Below are 20145 nucleotides of genomic sequence, written 5' to 3'. Positions count from 1 at the left end.
CGATTATACGAGGCAAAGCGTGATTTTCATTCACCGTGAAATGGTCGAGTAAAAGAGTTAAATATCACAAGAGCGCCACGTGAGAAAGGAAGATAACGCAAATCGATATCGGCAGTCGATGCCGTAGAGTTGATCGTAATCAACTGTGTCTATACGATGTTAATAGCATCGTCATTCGTCCAAACAAACCGCATCTGGTGTTAAAGAAACGAGGAACATATTAGTCGATATCTAGAATTAAACTTAGCTTCGTGTCACTGAATTGAACAAAAGATGAAACAATTTAAAAAATCTGAATTTCTATCATTCATATCGCAATAAGAGAAGGAAATTAGAAGATGAAGTTCTAGATCCTTTACCGTTATACAGGTCCCTCACCGTGATTTTATTAAGTTGGCACCTATGAAACGTTTCTGCAAAATTTGAATTTGACCGACCAATCATATCCATTAAATAAAACAATAGTATGAAAACTAATTAGTTATTGAAGAAGAATATTAATTATGTAGAAATCATTGTAATTAAAAGAAACTATGTACGCTTACTGTTCTACATAAATGTCTGAAAAAAACAACATTTCATACATATGTATATAGCAATCTAATAAAAGAGAAAATTAAAAGAGTTCATTATAATATGTACTTAAATTTACATTCACACATGCAAAAACTGCTAGCATTAATAATTATTACAGTAATTATGCTAATCGCGTTAATTATAGCATCTCCGGAGTTATTTAAAAACTCAACACGCGATCGAGCAAGAGATACAGGGTTGTACTTGTGTGTCGCAAAGAATCGATCAAAGAGAAACATCGCCGGCAGACAGGCGTGCATTCCGGTTCTGTAATTGTGTGTACACGTTCGTATATGCACGCAAACGAACGTTGCGACGCGTTCCTTGCACGCAGAGCTCCGATCGGGAGACCGCCAACTATCAATTTCCGTTTTGAATTACCAAACGCCATAACGCATGCACGCGCCGCTCAAACGAATCTCCGGTCTTCTCTGGCATAACGAGCCTCCTACTAAGAAACGCATCGATGCACTTTCCTTTGCTAATAAGACGCCTCCTTCTTCCTTCTGTACAACACGTTTTTCGACCGACGATAAACCAGTTTCGCACGCTGCGAAATCGCAACGAAAATTTTTACCGTTTGCCACCTCTTAGTATCCCCTTAAATTCTTAAAGCAGGTAGGTTGGATTATACTGAACTATAGTATTTTAATGTAATGACGATTGAACATAAACGTTGCAGAAGATTTTTAATTAAATTTTAAAGTTTTAAAGCTTTTACAGATTGATTGATGTTAATTGATGGTTATAAAAGAACCTGTTCTTAAAAGTTTGATAAGTTTAAGGTTATGTATAATTTTATACGTTCGCTATTTAAGGATATATCCCGAATACTTTAATTACTTTAGTTTACATAAAAAAGGATATATTCGTCTGTTTAGATGTTTCTGCTTTGTTTTTTTTTTTACAATAGCTTTTAAGGTTATCCTATAGATGAAATAAAAATATATATATACATTTAATCATAGTGTGTTACTAGATACATATATTGAATTTTTACGAAATCAATGATAAAGTAATGAAGTATTTTTACGAAATAAAGTTTTTAAGTGGTCGGTCGTGGAAACTACTATACACATGTACTATGTTTGTGTCTGATTAATGAACTCGTTGAAAACAACACGTCATCGGTTGACTGTAATGATCAAATAAAAACACTATTCATTGCCAAAAAAACAATGTTTATTTTAACCAACCTAAATGAAATTAAAAATAAAACATATTCAAGTACTAATAGTTTCATAATATTATTTAAGGCATTTAATATACCGAATGTTAATTATATTTTTACGCATTGAACTACGCTATCTTGATATTTTAAATAAAAGGTCGAAAATTAAAAAGAAGTTCGTTAGAAGGAGGAAATTGAGAATCACTGTGCATCCATGGCCTTACGTAATCATGCTGCACCCACTCGTTTTACTGTATAGTGGTCTGACCGTAATCTGTCAATTTACTTTTGACAGTATCCCTGCAACGGAAATCCGATGTAACGCACCTTGTGATTTGCATATTCGATACATTTTCAAATCATCAAATTCGATGCCGTTCATCAAGGTTATAGGGTTGGAAAATTGCATAACGATTTAGTTTTAACCGGAAACAAGACCGCGGCGCACTCTCGAATCTTTCCTGAAAACGTTCGCCGGAAATTGAACCGATCGATTCACATTTGTGCAATAATTACTGCGAACTATTATGTTAATGTATCAATTCAATGGATATATTTCATTATTACTTATAACATAAACAAAAATTATATAAAAAAATATTTTAAATTTTTTTCTAATAAATTTTCATTTACAGATATACAATGAAAGATATCTACATATTTGGTTAGGAATTTTTTCCTCCTTTGGTATTTTATATACAAATATACGATTGATAACGTTACATGATCGATACTTCTAAAAATCTACAGACATTAATCTTTCTCTGTCAAGAATGAAAGCCAATAATATCGAAGAATGGGAGTTTCGTACCAGAAGAAGAACCACGAAGATATAATATAGTATTATCGAAGCCGAAGAAATAAGATCGATAGTAATGCAGCTATGTATATATGTATGTAAGTATGTATGTATGTACAAACATAGTAAACACTGTTGTTGAAGAACAACCTCACATTTAATACCGTGAATCTTTGGAATTTCTTAATTCCAAATAATTTAAATGCCTAGATATTAATTGATATACAATGAATGAATACAATTTTAAATATAGATTTTAAACTGCGAGTTTTTATCTTTCGTAGTGCAAAATAATACAAACTGCAAATTATTATTTTTCGTAGTGTAAAATAATACATAACCTTGAAACACGAGAAGGAGAGCCTCATGTTTTTTAGCGAGTCTCAATTTTCACTGTCAGTTATGAATTCTGCGATGCTTCTCACAGAACGAAGGTTACTAATTTTATTGAAATGTACGTTCACACGGCACAGAGGTAACTATCATTATGTCATACTAACATATATATCATATATTCATTCATAGAAACAATATATATAGATTTTCATTAAATTTTTGAAAATGATACCAGAATTAATTATTATATAATTATCTCAGTAGATTAAACTTGGTTAAGACTACTTTCGCTGTAAGGTGAAAGGAATAATCATCCGCCATTTCAATGAAAGTACCATCATACAACTGAATATGTGCTTAAACTATTCTTATTTCCAATATTTGCATTTTAATGCATCGAAAATTTAGTTAGTATTAAATGTTAGAAATAGCATTAATTATATTCTATAAAATTATTTCCAACCTAAAATTATAAGTAATTTGTTATAAGAGAATATATCTGATATACTTGGTCGATCTTCGTCTAACCTAAAAACCGGTATCTGTTCGATGTAACAAAGCGTAACAACGCATATTACTCCCGAGATAATCGATGATCGCCTGTAATGATGAATCATTTCCCAAATATGCGGTACACTACGCAAAAATTTCTATCCTCCTTAAATCTCAACAATCGTACCGTGAGAACAAGTGCCGATCTCCAACGGTCGCGACAATTAATCCTTCCACTGTTTACTGGTAACCGAATCTCCCTAAAATATTTCTCACGTGATATACTGATATTTCTTTCATAATTATTCTCAACATTTAACTATGATGTAATGAAATAATATTCAAATGGTCACAGGAAATAAAATCGTGTATGACCGGCGAGAATATATTTTTATTTCTTATCCTAATCGGTATAAGTTTCACAGCGTGCTTTGAGAACAACGTCCTATAGATGTGTAAGTATACATATTCATGTGAAAATACGAAAATATGGTAATACATATTGCTTACCTTTAGTAGACAAAAGAAAATCGAAGGATTTGTTCTGAGAGTTAGTCCTCGGAGCACGTCGTACGCGTACACGAGTCGGAAACGAAGTGGCGCGGAATCAACTCGCCTCGCGACAGCCGAGAACCTCTCCTCTCTGCTTCGGCCAATCACATCCCTCCTTTGTACATATCCCCTCCCCGCCTCCCGATCCTCTCCTAGGGACGGTCCGCGGTCCAGCCACGTTCCTTCGTTCCGTTGTTTCTACGAGGACTCCGGTTGCTACCTCGACTTTTTTCGTCCTAATTATTATCCTCCGCCACATTCTTGCGAAAACAAACGAAGAAGTCATTACATACAATCGAATATACGGCGAGTTTCAAGGTCTTAATTATCGAGCCCTAATAAAGTTCTTATAGTACATGGACTTACACGATATTCGAAGTTTACAAAAATTGTGGCCCAGTAACTACGAGGGTACAGAATATATGATAATTTTATGGGAATATTTACAGTGGTTACAAAAAGTATTTGTACACCGTTGTATTTATTATAGTATTTATTTACTAATCAATTAAGTCCAAGTATATTAAGTTTCTTATCATTTGGTAGTACTTCCATGTAACGACTAAAACTTGATACTATGAAAATGAAATGTGGGATCTAGTAAAAAAATGCTTCATTGGAAAATACAGGTATGTAAAAATATCTTTCGTAGTTACTATAGATGTAATTTTTAACAGGCGATTGAGAATTAGTATCTTGAGTACATATAAGAATTATTCTTTAGTGGTTAAAGATGATTTCGAGAGAATAACTGTCGGTGATTAATATCGATACCCGAATCGATGAGATCGGATGTGGCTCGAGCCAAATTCAGTTGGCTGGCCTTTCAGCAAAGCACTACGCGAAGAGTTGAATGTTTATGAGTGTTTGAAAGAAATATAAAGTATGTGTGAGAATGTTTTATGAGAAATATTTTATGAAAATTAGTGGAACGATAGAACTTTAAACAACTATCGATGAATATGTATTTTTCTAATTTTTTTTATTGATGAAACTCTTATTGAAAATATTTCTTGTTGAATGAATATTAATCTTTCTAAACGTTACTCCTTGTTTATTCTTTTTCATGATGTCAACGTAAAGCAAAATATTTGCAATATTATTCAATAGACGATGCAGTACAATGTGCACAATCGATAATCGATCTCGTTTAATTACACGATCGGCATATCGAAGTCAATGGCCTCGAAACAAAGAACCGACATAAAAGGAAGATAACTATTCGATTGTTATCCACCTCGAAAGATACAATAGAAATTTCTTTGATGCTTATTTTAATTCTATTATAGCTCATTTCAAATAGTAAAAATAAGAAAAAAATAAATATTAAAATAATTAACATCCTCAGAGTATGTTATTACAGATAAAGACTATCTTCCAATTTAATCATAATTTAATTCAGATCAGGGATCAATGAAAATTTATATCTGGGAATCAAAAGAGAAAAAGAGGTAAAGAATGATTAATCTCGAACCATTTATAAACTATAAGAGGTTCAGCAAAGTAACGCAAGATCCTTCTACAGAGGACAAGGTCTGCTCTCGATCTTATGAATCATAGCGTTGCTAAAGCGTATTCAGACCGTTCTTTCACCGTTCGTGCAAAAACGAGCATTGAAGTTCAGTGATCTGAAAAATGATTTCGACCAACTTCCGTGGAATTTCGAAATGACCGAGCTATAATCAGAAACACGTTTATGCATTATATCTATGTATGCTTCCTATGCTTATTTGATATTTTAATCAGACCCTTGTACAAGTGTAAATGTAACGGTCTATAAATAACGGATGCCATATTCTCACCTGAGCTTCTTCAGCCGATTATGACGTCGTGTTTGTCGTCCGTGACACAACACGCGTATAAAAACACGTAATCTACTTGTAACGTCTGCGTCTATTTAATTCTGCTATTTCCCTGCACTTTCTAAAACCATAAAAATGACGTCATCTGTTAACATTGTTCTCAATCTCCTTACCTAATCCTTCAAAGGGTTATGATGTATTCCTGTTTAAAAAGATCAGATGTTTTTGAATGAAAGTTTAATATTTTTAAGACGATTAATTTCTTAATTTGAATTTTAAATTAAATTTTAATTACAAGTTTACGATCACAGAATTTTTATTAATATATTTTGCGTCATCATAATTCGGTTTTAACTTTATAGGATTGTTGTTTTTCTGTAGGTAAATACTCTAGTGTAATTTGTTCACTTGGAGTGCATTGGAATTGTTTCAAGATATTTATCCTTTTCATATTTTAAATTCGAAATTAGCCTAAATTACTGCCATTGAAATATAACAATTATGTTAATTATATTCTAAATTATATTTTAATAATACAACATTTCCTCATAATTTCTAATTTCTATCAAAATATTCAATCTGCTTGGAGTTAAATCTCATCGAGTTCTATTCCATGTATATTAAACCTGATTAAATTGAATATATTAGATAAATATAATAATTCCTAAATATAAAATTTATGTCGATTTTGATTCAGAGGAATATTCTTAATTTTTAGGTTTGTTTGCTGAACTTTTGGTATGCTTTGCTTGTGGACGGTCCGTTTCCGCGTTGTTCCTTGGATTCCCCAGAATATATAGATCATGAAGCGTTTCCGGAGAACGGTGGAACTCCGGGAGTGTCGCCTGGCCGTTACGAAATCAGCTGTGCGCCTGTCGGTGCTTGTTGTAGGTCGCGTTCAGGACTCCCCTCGGCCTCCCTTCTGCTCTGTTCCTCTCATTCCATCTAACGAGAGAGTTAGAGGAGAGGGGATATTAAAGGTCGCCTCAACGTGGAGATCAATACGAAACCTACATACCTACCTTCCCTATCGGACCAATGGGAATGCCCAAAATGATCCTTTTCGTATCTATTAATTATCTTTTTATGTTCAAGACAGTCAATTTGATATAATTGCCCAATTTGCTTACTTTCTTAAACCTAAACAAATAATTATTCTTCTATAGTCTTATCAATTAAATCCTTCCTCTCAAATTGGACAATTTATTATAATTATATGTGTCCGATACACAATTATATGCAGTACTTCATTAGATTATAGATATTTCTAATACAGCAAGTAATGAGAGAACTTTTGATTTTTGATACAGGGAAATCATTGAAGAGGTATTTATTCAAATACATTTATTTATTAAGTACTCAACATGATAATCAGGCTTTGGGAGATTTAGCGTGATATACAATCTACACAAACATCTTGTTTTTTTTTCTGATAAAGCTATAGAAAGAATATTCCAGGATTTTTAATTTTTTTCTTTCAATTAATGAACACATTTCTTCCAGATTAACTCATCCTTTTGTTAAATCCTATTAGAAGGTTTAAATATCTAACAAGGTCAAATTTATAACAGAGTTCATATTTTTTAATTGGAAGTGTGTAATATATTCGAAAAGGTAACATTTGTTTTCATTTTCTGTCTAAATCTTAATTGCAGTTAATATGTATATCAATCATCTAGTATGGACTTCTTAAAGAATGGAATTGAGCAACAGTTGATGGTTATAATTAAATAATACATATGTATGTGTTTTTTTTAATGAGTTTCACTTCTTCGACTTCACTTTCCACCCAGTTCACGTCGTCAATGTCAGTTAGTGGTGGATAGCACGGAAACTTATTACCTGTAATCGATATGGCTGAAAATCGATCGGTTTCAAGGAACGATTATTGTGTTCGGGGAAGAGGTACGCGTGTAATTATCAGCGACGCGACGATATGAACGAGGAAGTTACCGATTGAAATCGAGCCTCGAAACGAAGACAACTTTGCATACCGTTATTATTAAAAACATTCTAAAAATTCTGTCCCTTTATAACGTATTATCGTCATTAGAAGAATTATGTAACGCTTTGAGCTGGCCAGTCTGGTTGAGTTGACGAGAAAAGTTACGTCAATGGCCGGGGGGAAATTACTTTTCCTCGCTTGCCTGTTATTTTTATCCTAAGAACTGTTTCATGCCGTTTCCACCGTTATGGTTTAACGAGAACCAGACTCTTCCATTCAGTTCTCTAGCAAATAAGCCTTCGCTTGTTTTATAAACTTCAGAATGTCTAATTGTATATTATATATTAAATATCAGGTTCATACTGCTGATTCTAAAAAAATTGTCATGAAATAATCGAAAAACATGAAGTAGTTGATATTACAATAAAATATACTCAGTAGATTGATATGGTAACTGGAATGAATTATAAATATAACATCGCCTTGTTCATACGAAATCAGTATTCCTCTTCTCGTATTTATCTATTCACTACTCACCTTCGACAAGTGTCGCCACAATAATCGTAACATGATATTGTAAAAAAAATGCTTTGGAATTATCTTCATGGACTCTTAAAGTATTATATTATATAAAGACATTAATATATTATTACAATAAAAATTACGAAAATATTTTATTAATACTTAATCAAATTTTCTACCCACTTTTTTTTCTTCATAATGAAATGTTTAAGTGATAAAGTAAATAAATTATTGTTATATCTTTATTACAGATTCAAGGATTTCCGAAGCAAGTAAAAAAGCAGCTATAAAGCTAACTTGGCTTTATAATAAAAAATAATCAAAATAGAATTGAAAACAAATTAAAAAGAAAGATCAAGATATGGAAGTAAAAATTATGAAAAGGAAAAAGCTGGAAGACTAGTATAAATAGAAGAACTTTAAGATAATTACTATTGACCCTAAATCACAAACAGTGACCTTGAAAAAGAACTCCTTGAACCAAATACTATTTCTGTATTCTAGCACAATCGTCTTATTGCATTACACGAGTTATAACTGTAAATACTATACTACTAGTCTCAATTACATAAATTATTAATATCCACATTAAACACATATTAAACTATTTTTTTTTATCGTACATAGGAATTTGATACTCTGGTTTCGTTCGTCATATATTCAAGGATATAAATATAATACGCATACATGTATTTGAAAGAACGAGGAATATAAGAAGACGTAATTCATTTTTAAGGGAAATCAGGTATATGGTAGGCTAAGCAATGAGAAAATTGTCATTTGAATCGCATACTTAAGAACGTCGCGCTGCTTTAAATACAATACCATTATAACGACATTAATCCGCCGATTTAACCGTCTCAAGAGGCAAGCGACTTTATCGCGTGACTGGCACCGAGTACGGCAAATATTTGTCGTCCAGTTTCTTCAGTCAGCGTCACACCTATCAGAAAGATGGCCGTTTTTTGCGAAGAGCAGCAAACGGAAAACAAAATTGTAAATCCTTCGTGATCCATAAATACGTAATACGAAAATGGTGTGCGATGTTCGACCGTTGACTAAGGGCAGTTCTCAATGTCAATGTCTCAGCAACGATCGAGCACCACTGACTGCTTCGTAATTTCGACACGTTCGCCGGGAGCAAATCACCGGTGACCACCGTTGATGGCCACCTTGCTTGTTTGTTGCATAATATTGGCCGACGATTCTGCTACGCCAGATATACATACATACTTGCTTTCCGTGGAAATGTTCGCTCGTGCCAAGATTATCTGCTGGCATCTCGAGCATGGAAAACATCCTTGCCAGACCGCTTCCTTATCGATCTTTCGCCGCGCTTTTATCGTTTTCGCTGAATCAATGCCATTCGATGGTTTACGTAGTTCCTCATTTCGAAAATAGTAAAACTGTCGTATTTAGTGTATGACGAGGACTTTATTGGTGACTTGATCTATCTCTTTGATTTTAATTTTCATCTGTAGGTGGAGGGGGTTCTAGTAAAGTGACACTGATGTGCTAATGATAAGAAACCAAATAATTTTAGATTTTACTTACTTCTTTACACGTAGATCTTTTGTATATTTTGCATGTTTCGGAAACTTCGTGTATTTTCTTTTTTTATCTGAATATCTGATATTTATACAACTTATCGATGAAGCAATTGAACTTGAAAATTTTAACGAAGCAAAGTCTTATAAGTGAACGTGACGATCGGCACGTAAGACTTTTTACGCCACCAAAACAATAAAGTAGTCATGTACGATAAATATGAGTAATAAATTCTGTTAATGCAGTTTTATCAGTTATGTAATTTAACAGACATAATTCCAATCGAAACATTTTTCGTTCATGGAAATCATTAATTTTACTTACATTGAAAAAATGATAAAGATTATGTAAAGAACTCTTAGAATATAAATAATATAACTAATAATATAATATAACTATCGAAATCGATAAGCTATTTCCAAAATTTTTAAAAATTTTAATGCGTATATATATTTCTTTATTCTTCTTTTTTTTTAATAGCTTTCCTTGATTGTTAGGAAAGTATAATAAAATTCTTTGCTGTGAAATCTGTCCGCGGCAACCCGGTGAACTCATTCAGATCAATTGATGAGGCCGAGTTGATATGCTGCCAATGAAATTAGCCAGGAGGACAATTAAGCGCATCGTTGAACAAATCCTAGACAAACTTGTCGCCGTTGATGGACACAAACTGTTGCCTGTGACTAAAGGAAATTCTACTTGGCTCCACATCTTTCATCGGCTTTCTTCTACAATAAGCAATATGTCAATAATATAATGATTTAAATCCTATTGTTACAATACAATTATTGAAGAATTATTGAACATATCTTGATTGAATTTTTATGAGAATAGAAATCTATATTAAAGAAGAAATATGAATCATTAAAGTCAAAATTACTGAAATTCATTAAAAAAGTATCTATGTTTCAGCTCAAGTCCACCACAACATGAATAGAAGACCGGTGTTGAGGAGGATGATACAATCTTGTGCTCCAATTAACTACAGATTGTCATCTACACCCTGTTGTTCAACACTGCAATAATATTATCATCAAAGACTCAATTGAATCGTTTAAAGGAACACCTTACCAATAATACCCTGATGAAAAATTGCAAGTAATCAGCTGCATACGATTCATTATTTTAAGAAGCTGCTATCTCTTATGCAAACTGCAATTATCTAGCGGTTCAGCAAGGCTTAAATTTAGCGAGGAATTTCGCTAAGTCGGCGAGACGTAAAGGCTGGAGGGCCCTGCCGGTGCTGGGACCGAAATACACGACGATTATACCGGCGACTCCTCGAATTGTTTCTCTGCATGTGGCTTTTTTCCCCTCACCGTTACAGATACGCCTCTGCAAATGTAAATCTTCGTGACCGTGGTACAGTCAGGCATACAATTCCATCGTAAAGATTCTCTGTAGTCTTAAGGACATCTTCCGAGAGCAGTTTTCTAGTTGTGGTTTCCTCTGTGTATTATGTTAAATTGACAGGATAATCACGTGCATATATCGTAGATAAATAATTATAAATAATATAGGTAATTTCGATTAATTTTAATTAATATGAAGATTCTACTCATAGCATAAATAATATGAAAAGTAGAATGGTTACTGTTAAAGTGACTTTAGTTGAATTATTTTAATTTTTGTAATAGAGAAATTCTTTCTTGGATTATATACATATAATAAATGGAATTAATCAGTGAAAATATAAGTACATTAAGTCCATTGTTACTCAACTTAAATAATTTTGACATTATGTATGTCATAAGTAATTCACATATATTTCTGTTTTAGACTTTAGAAACACAGGCATTTGTCTAATTCTGACTGATTTATTATATGTTTTCTGAGAATCTGCGAAATTTTAAGCATGGTAAGCAAACAATAGAGTGAAATCCAGTGGATCAATAATTATTTCAAAATCAATATATTATTACAATAAACCATAAATAACATGTATATTCTTTATCTAAAAGTTGTAGGTAAGAATTATAAGCAAATGATGGATAACACTAACTAAGCTATTTACGTATGAATGGAACCATCCACATATATAATCTTTAACATTTTATACATTTTTTAATTACGTAATCAAGATGTATAATGAGTGTTCAACTTCTCAAAAAACAAGTTGTTTTCATAAATCCATTTATGGCAAGATGATATAAATGATTATAAATTTCAAGGTAAATTTTGAAAAATAGCATTCTCAGCATCAAAATTTCTCTGTATATTTTAATTTATAGAATTGATTAGTATGAATTTTGAATTCCTATATTGAAGAATCGAGATTATCAAAAAGCCCCATAAACGATGTAAGAGAAGCGAAGGATGGAACAGACGGTCGCTGTATTTTAGTAGTAAGCTGGCTGCAATAGTTTAAGGCTTAAGACAAGTCATTTATGTCGCAAGGGATCTCGCGTCTTAAGACATCGCTCCCTCACTGTATAGTGACACGAGTGGCCGTGAAATCGGCTACGTCGGCCATTCTAAAATCGTGCCAGAATTTCTTGCCAAATTTAATTGGAGCTCCGTCCTGTTTACCTGTGCGAACCCACGATCTTGAGCGTTTATCCATCTTTCCTTCTCTCTCTTTTTTTTCTTTTCATGCCTTTGCTGGCAAATTTTCGATACGAGACAATCAGACAAAACAATGACTCCTTGACAACATGCCAAGGAACCTGATATTGCAAGGCTTAGCTCAGTTATTTAGTTATTTCTGCGATTAACATTTTGTTGCACAATTGCAACGTTCTCGAGAATCGTAAAATTAATCGTTTTATTGTTTTGTTTGAAGATCGACAAGCCATGACGAATGACTGGAAAGGAATAACGGAATATTTTGATTTATCTGACAAGATGTGACAGGCATGATTTGGAGCCATTTTATATCTACTTTTTCAGATCGTTAACGCTATAGATTGTAAGGGACGTGCGTATCTTTGTCGGTCCCGGATCGATGCTTGTTAATTTTCACAGATGTAGCTCACACCTGTGAATTTTGGTCGCTTATCGCTTCATTTTTTATCGTTTGATAAGCTTCAAATTTAGGCAAATGTTTCCTATCTCGTGATAAATATTCGAGTATTTTTTTTTTTTTTCATCGTGTTATTTTGGAACTGTTGAAAAAATTTGTGAAAGTATGGAACAAGGTGTTTATAGATGAAGGTATTATAATGACAGAAACGCAATTTCTGAGAATGAAAATAATTTTATATGAATAAATATCCACTTGTCAAATTATTTTTTGGGAAGTGTTGGTAATACCATCTTTCTCATTTCATTATAAAACTCGATAACTACTTTTAACTGTTTTGTGGAAAGAAGTAGGCACTCCTAGCTTTATTTTCAATTTTGTCTTATGAGAGATCAAACAGAGAGAAATGAGAAAATTAACACTCATTGATATTTTTATTAAAACACACCTAATTCTAAATTCTTTTGTAATAAAGTGAGTCTCCTTGGGTTTTGTTTCTTACATTAAATTCTAATAACAGTTTAAAAATGAAAAAGGCTTTGTAAAACGAAGAATATGGAAGCTATACTATTTTTGTGCTGGTTAGAGAGCTTATAACAAGTTGAAGCGACTTCGAAAAATCGTTAAATCGTACACGTGCACCTACTTGTATTACGTCAGTAGTTCACGTAATAACTGCTAAACGATAATGATTTGTTAGTTTACAAGCTGATTGCAGCTTCTGTTACCAGGCGAATTACCGGCAAAATGATAATTTAATAATACCCAAATGTAGATTGAATTTTCTTCAAATAAACATTTCATATAAAATAATCTAAAATGCTTAAACTCCGAGCCCACTATTTTGTTTATAGATATATTGCAATTATGATATTTAACAAAAAGTTCATCATCGTTTAAAATGCTATTCTTACTTTATATAAAATATATGCTAAAGAAAACTTTTTAAAGCGTCTAAAAAGTATATCACCATACGTAATAGAGTTTATCACTAATTCGCAAGATAGGAGCTTCAGACTATATCTGTAAATCAAAAAGATACAAGATAAGTGGCATTAAAAATCCGGAAGCTTATTTTTCAAAGCTTTCGAACGCTTTGAAGGTTTACGTTACGCAATCGTACATCGCTCAAAATAATCAGAAACTACGGCTTAAAATTTTATTACACGTTAAAACATTCGTGATACTTGAGAGAATCTTATATGTATTATCACTCCAAACAGCTGTAGACCACATTATTCGCCCGTAAAACAAATTAATTTTGTAAAATTAACAACTTGTATCTTTTATGGTATTTTTTATGAATACTTTTATTAAATTAAAATTTTCAATTTAATCGAGATTCCACCCAGTTATAATAGTTTTATACTCTATTAAAAATTTCTTTTAACTTTTACAGAACTAAAAGAAAATTAATCTTCTCAAACATATTAACAAACATTTTGACTGAGATACTTCTCTTATTCTGTTAAAGTATTTGTTTTACTATTGTAAAAAAAATCTTGTAAATACTTATATCATATCCATAAAAAATATTTTGTTTAAACTCAATTAAACTAAATTATATTCATAAACACAATTAATTTATCTCAACTCAATTATTTCCTCAAACATAGCGAATGACTACATTTGTAAAAATGTTAAATAACATGTATAACAGTACTTATTCAAAGAAAGTGAATCTTCTTATATTATATACAAAAAATTGTTTTATGTTATATTTAAATTAAATCTATACGAAGCCAAAATTCTCGTAATATTCCTCAGTTTGTATCTCTTGTATTTATGATTTGCATAATAAATGCAGATTTTATCGTGGCCTTGCACGTTGCTCTTTCGGTGAAACGTGCCAAATAATGTTGTCATGTGCGACCAGGGTTTTGCGGAATCTCTGGTGTTTATAAACGTTTAATTATCCGTGGCCAAGACTTTTCGGTGAGCAGCGGGCTTGCCTATTACGATACACGTCGTTTGAAGTGCCGGGAAAGCTATGCGATCTATTTTCGAGCTTGAGGATTCGCTGTTGTCGGGCGGACACGCTCCGTCACTCGATCTTCCTCTTTCGATTCGAAGAAAGCTCGTCTTTCGCCGACTGCCTTCCTTTGCCACCCGCGAAAATCCTCTGGTCTATCTTTAGCAGTGTCTTCAAGGTTCTAGGAGGAGAGTGATAAAAAGATAAATTAGTTCTTTGCATGTAGTGGCTAAAATTAATAATTGAAGTGATTAAAGATAATTTTAATAATAAATCAGATAAAGATTGATGATTTGAAGAAAGAATAATTGTGATTTGGATTTCTAACAGGAAAACTTATTCCAAATATCTTTATTACACTGTAGCCTGTCTTTGTAATCTATCAGAATTTGTTATATTCGACAGAATTGTGTCTGTGATTTTTTTAAGTAAAGATATTTATATTATCCTTGTTAGAAATGGTTCTTACTTGTATGTGTTTGTACAACATAATTAAAATGATTATATATATGTATCTTAATTTTCTTCCCATTTTATATAACAGTAATATTCCAATATTTTTTAGCTTCTTCAAAATATGATTTTGTGTGTGGTTTACTTCATCTCGTTTTAAATAATTCATTATTTTTCATTCCTTCTATTTCCTAAAAGCATGAGGTAAGGTAACATCTTTTTCTGAAAGGAGGTTAGTTTTTATCGTTTATAAAAAGTCTATCATATTATCAAATGTTCATGCTATGAAATATTTTTGTAATTATGCTTTTACATCTGCATTCATGTTTTCTTTGACTTGAAGTAGAAAATATTTTTCCTCTAGAGATGAGAGTTAAAGAAGATAATTTTGTGGTGGCCTGTAGGTCGAGTCAGACTTTCATCAGTAAAGGATGCACCGTGCTCCTTTTATTCTGTTATGCCACATTCACTAGCTGCATTCTATTTCTCCCTCTTCAGCTAATTTCACGAGAGCTCGGTGGACTGACCTCACAAATGTTTGTCGACGATTGGCTGTGGTATTTTAAGCGATAGCTATGTTTCTGCTACACTATACTTTATATGTACTTTAAAATTTATGACACTTTATGAATTGTGTGCCAATTTATTATATAGCATTTTATACAATTAAACCTTTGTGTTGAATCAAATTACAGGTAATAAATTGTACAGATTGCTACTATTATACACTTAAAATCTCATTTTTCGAGTAAAGAATTACATTTGGTTCATCCTCAATTATTATTTTTATACTCATTAATCAAGTATTATAATGTGATATAAGGTATGGTATATAATTTTATGTAGATTTTGTTTCATATGTTGTAGCAAAATTTCAACGATTATTTCGAACTGTGATTGGATGAGAGCTTCGATTGTAATTATATGTACTGTTTCCAATATTTCATTTAAGCAAAGAATTATTTGAGACTACTCTAATACAATTGAATTCAATTTTGAAAATGAGTTCCATACAACTTTTATGCGCCTTGAGAGTACGATTACCATACTTTCGAAAGAATCGGTAGATGTCTCCACCGAACGTTTTATTTCATTAAGAGGGTAATATAGATTTCTTCACACACTAAATTCAAACTGATTATGATCTCATAATAAGATCAAAAAATATGCCTTTAAAATAATTTAAATCGATAGATAATAAGATTAAATTCGTAGATTAAATTCGTAGATTAGTATCTAATTTATTGAATTATAAATACATAAAGATTTATCTATTTATTCAAAGATGCTTTGAAGAGTTTAGTGAAGATGAAGATTACAGTGAAAATGTTGGTTCATATTGAAAATATAATGAATTTATATTTATATATCATTAAACTATACTTATTTTAATTTTGTTATTTTTCTTTGTAATTACTATGTATTTTAACATTAATTTACATCCTGGATAGTTTCAATAGAATTACCAACAAACCTTAGACAATAAAAATCCCTTTCAGTACCATTCATATTTTGTACCATTATAAAAGGGCTATTAATTTCATGGTGTTCTCATTGTGAAAAAATCTGAAGAGAGAATCCCGGAGCGGACAATTCCACGAATATCATTCCCTCACCAAAATCGAATTGACAATTAAGTATTTAGGGTGGCTGCGGGTCGCGTGTCAGGAAGAGTCATCTTCGCCAGCATGAACATACGTAAAAACATATGCTTCCTCCATGGGGTTCATAGTGCAGAGTCCCTGAAGACACTCGACGAAACAATTTTCTACGGAGTCCTCGACTGTCGCTGCTTTCCTTCATTTTACAAATATTTTAATAGAAACTCGTATTACATTTAACAAATATAAACGTTTGTAATTTCTTACAGTTTTCGATAACAAGAAATTAAAAGAAACGCACGAGGATCTTAATTATAATAAAATTATAATACAAAGAAATTCAAGTAATTCCATTCATTTTTCTATTATATTCTTCAAATAGGCGAATTCAATTATTGCCAAATAAACTTTAGTCTACACTGTTTCACGTGTAGCTTAATTTTGTCTCGCGTTGCCTTAAGGATCGTGGGGTCTTCTACTTAAAGTAACAGGTACAACAAGATCGTTACACTTATCCAGAATTCTTACATTAAATAAATTCTTTCTCATGATTGTGCGATGCTTAATACACGCGACAAATGGAATTAATCAACAAAGATATCGGTATAATAATTGCCACTTTTCCTGTTAAATTCTTTCAAATACACGAATTGGACCATGACAAAATAAGTTCTCGACTCTGAGAACTACGCTTTTATTCGAACAAAAATCGATGTCGATTTCGAGAACGATCTCGGAGGAAGATTAATCTTGACAGCGGCACTTTTATGCGACATTTCTGGATATGGGCGCAGTTTTCCACCGGTTCCCTGAACACCCAAAATTTCGTGTAATCAGATCTAAAGACGTCCTCGTAAATTCCCACCCGCAGTCCTCTTATATTATTGTACATAGATGATCTTATGCGGGATGATATAAACCTCGTAGCATGTATCAGAGTCCGAATTTCTCGTTCTCACGAAATATGGGGGCATAGGTCCTCGACTAATTGCTCGTCAATGTGCACTGTACCTTTTCACAACGAACGTGTTCGCCCTCGTTTTGCGTGAGAATCTATAACTACTTTAATATTTCATCTGTTCTTTTATCCATCCAGAGCTGCTTCGTAGACCTTGGTACAGCGGTGTTGGCTCATATTGACAATACAATGAATTTGCACCTTATTGTTCAGCTAAACCTATTTTAAATTTGTTATCTCAGTTTAGTAATCATCTATTAATCCATTTAATAATCTCTGTATAATAATTTATTATTAATTAATTATAATGATTTAATAATCTCTATTAATCCATCTTCCAGATAGTGTGAAGAGTTTAATATATTGAATTAGTATGTTACTGTACGAGTGGTGTATTTTTGAGAAATTTGAATAAAATAACATTCTTTTGGATAGAAGCATATGCGACCAATTTCTTGCATAGCAATATTTATCTATATACAATAAGAGGAACGTTAAAAAATAATTTGATTTTCACAAAATTTCGCAGACAATCTTTGACTAATTTTATAAACAGATATAGGAAGAGTTATGATATAATTATATATACTATAAATCATTTATGTACAAGTATATCACGGTGAATTAGAAAATGTATGAAATTAAAAAAGAATAAGGTTGCCAGCGTAAATTTGAAGAGTATGATTCGTATTAGAGAATTTTAAATTGAAGTACGTAACTCTATAGACTGGTTTCAATATGTAAATCAAAGTATCATTACGAGAAACACCCTGCACGTGAATACAGAACGGGACAACGACGGATGTGACTACGTCGGGTTAATAAGGATGCGACGTCATCAGGCTGCGACGTTACATTTTCTCCTTTGAATCACGATCTCCAAATCTAAAAGTGCAATTAAATACCAGCTTAATTATTATTACAATGAAAAATTTCAACTACGAGATTCTAACAAATAAGATCATCAACAATTTAATTTAGTACATTCTATAACATTCTACGATATACGTTCTATAGCGTATATTTCATAGCATATATTCTACGCCCCCTCAACCTTCACGTTTCATAATTAATAATCTAATCAATCTCATTCTACAGTGTACATTTCACTCCCCTTAACTCTCAAATTCGACCCTTATAAATATCTTCAATCCTTTCATCAATAATCTAATTTAGCTCGTTCTACACCCTTCAATTCTCAAATCCTACTCTCTTCAATTTCACGACATCCTAATTCAACTGTGTTTTACATTCTTCGCGCGTTACTCTACTTCATTAACTCTACATCTCTGACTGATCTACATTTCATTGCTAGGGCACGTGATTACCACTGTACTTCTCGAAGAAACAAATTACACTTGCCTCTGCTGTAAGCTTATCCGTATCGCAAGAAAATGATATAAATAAGCGCAAAATTCCGAAGAAATTTCATAAAAATTGTAACATCCAACACACATCTTTTCTTCCTTTTAATTTATAGAAGTTAACGAGTATCACTTCTGAACAATATAGTTATTGAAAGCGGAAGCCTTAATTTATATCTACTCAACAGGTAGCCTCCTACGAGCGATATACACCTGTTGCATGCACTCAAGCCACGTGGTCGCATCCAGCATATTTCAACCGAGGAATTCATCTTCTGTATGAATCGAATCTCAGGTAGAATCGCAGCAACCATTGAATAGACAGTGTGCGTATATTGAAAATATCCAAGCTCTTTGTGTCCGATCGAAGGTGGGGATCGACCACCAGTATTTCTCCTCAAAACACATATAGCACATATAAAAAAGTCTTCGTTGTTGGCCATCTCTCTACGCTTTGATCCGTGAAATATACCAGCATGATATAAAGTGACTAATGTCAATGACTGTTGCTTGTTCGCCAACGTTCCATGGGGGTGAAAAAAAGGAAAAGAGCGAGAAAGGAACGTTTATTGTGATCTCGATCAGGAATCTCGCGACGCTCATGTGGGCACGTTAATTCTTGGGTCACGGCTGTCATAATTGCCTCCTCTGATGGCCATTATCCTGGTACCGGTGATGTAATTTGTTTTACTTGGGGGAAGCTTAGGGAACATAAAGAGGGTGGAATTTTTCTGACCGATATAAGGGCTGCTTTTTTCATTTTTCATTAATTTTTATAGAAGCGATGAAATGATTTGTCAAGTAGTGAATTTTTTATGATTTTTATGATGAACATACCTATTGCTTTGTATGTTTGATTTGTTATTTGATAATATAATAGATATTATACCCATACATAACATAATCGCGTTAATATTGTACCCAAGAATTATCTACTATAATTATGAAAATAAATAAAAGCAAAGTTTAAATGCTTCGACATAAGAAATGCGTTAAACAGCATCAAACCTATTTTATCTTTGATATTAAATTTTACCTGAGATCATTTAGTGAGAAATTAAACAACTAAATCTACGAGATTACAATTTAACG

The 20145-nt window shown here is 32.4% G+C and overlaps 3 long non-coding RNA genes across 3 annotated transcripts; 2 read left to right on the top strand and 1 right to left on the bottom strand.

Moving 5' to 3' along the window:
- Positions 1-957: 957 nt before the first annotated feature.
- LOC138184491 (uncharacterized) lies at positions 958-3996 on the bottom strand. The gene is made up of 2 exons (XR_011174327.1): positions 3885-3996; positions 958-1126 (listed from the first exon to the last, which is right to left on the bottom strand). It is a non-coding gene; the product is annotated as an uncharacterized LOC138184491 (long non-coding RNA).
- Positions 3997-6420: 2424 nt separating this feature from the next.
- On the top strand, positions 6421-10090 carry LOC138183960 (uncharacterized). The gene is made up of 3 exons (XR_011174206.1): positions 6421-7633; positions 8447-8734; positions 8823-10090. It is a non-coding gene; the product is annotated as an uncharacterized LOC138183960 (long non-coding RNA).
- Positions 10091-10217: 127 nt separating this feature from the next.
- Positions 10218-12614, top strand: LOC138184492 (uncharacterized). Its single transcript, XR_011174328.1, has 3 exons — positions 10218-11601; positions 11705-11914; positions 11975-12614. It is a non-coding gene; the product is annotated as an uncharacterized LOC138184492 (long non-coding RNA).
- The last annotated feature ends 7531 nt before the right edge of the window (positions 12615-20145 follow it).

This window comes from Bombus flavifrons, chromosome 10 (assembly GCF_040668555.2).
Source record: "Bombus flavifrons isolate JBK064 chromosome 10, iyBomFlav1_principal, whole genome shotgun sequence".
Taxonomy (NCBI): Eukaryota; Metazoa; Arthropoda; class Insecta; order Hymenoptera; family Apidae; genus Bombus; species Bombus flavifrons.
The sequence above is the reverse complement of the archived record's forward strand: the minus strand, read 5'-3'. Positions and strand labels throughout refer to the sequence as shown.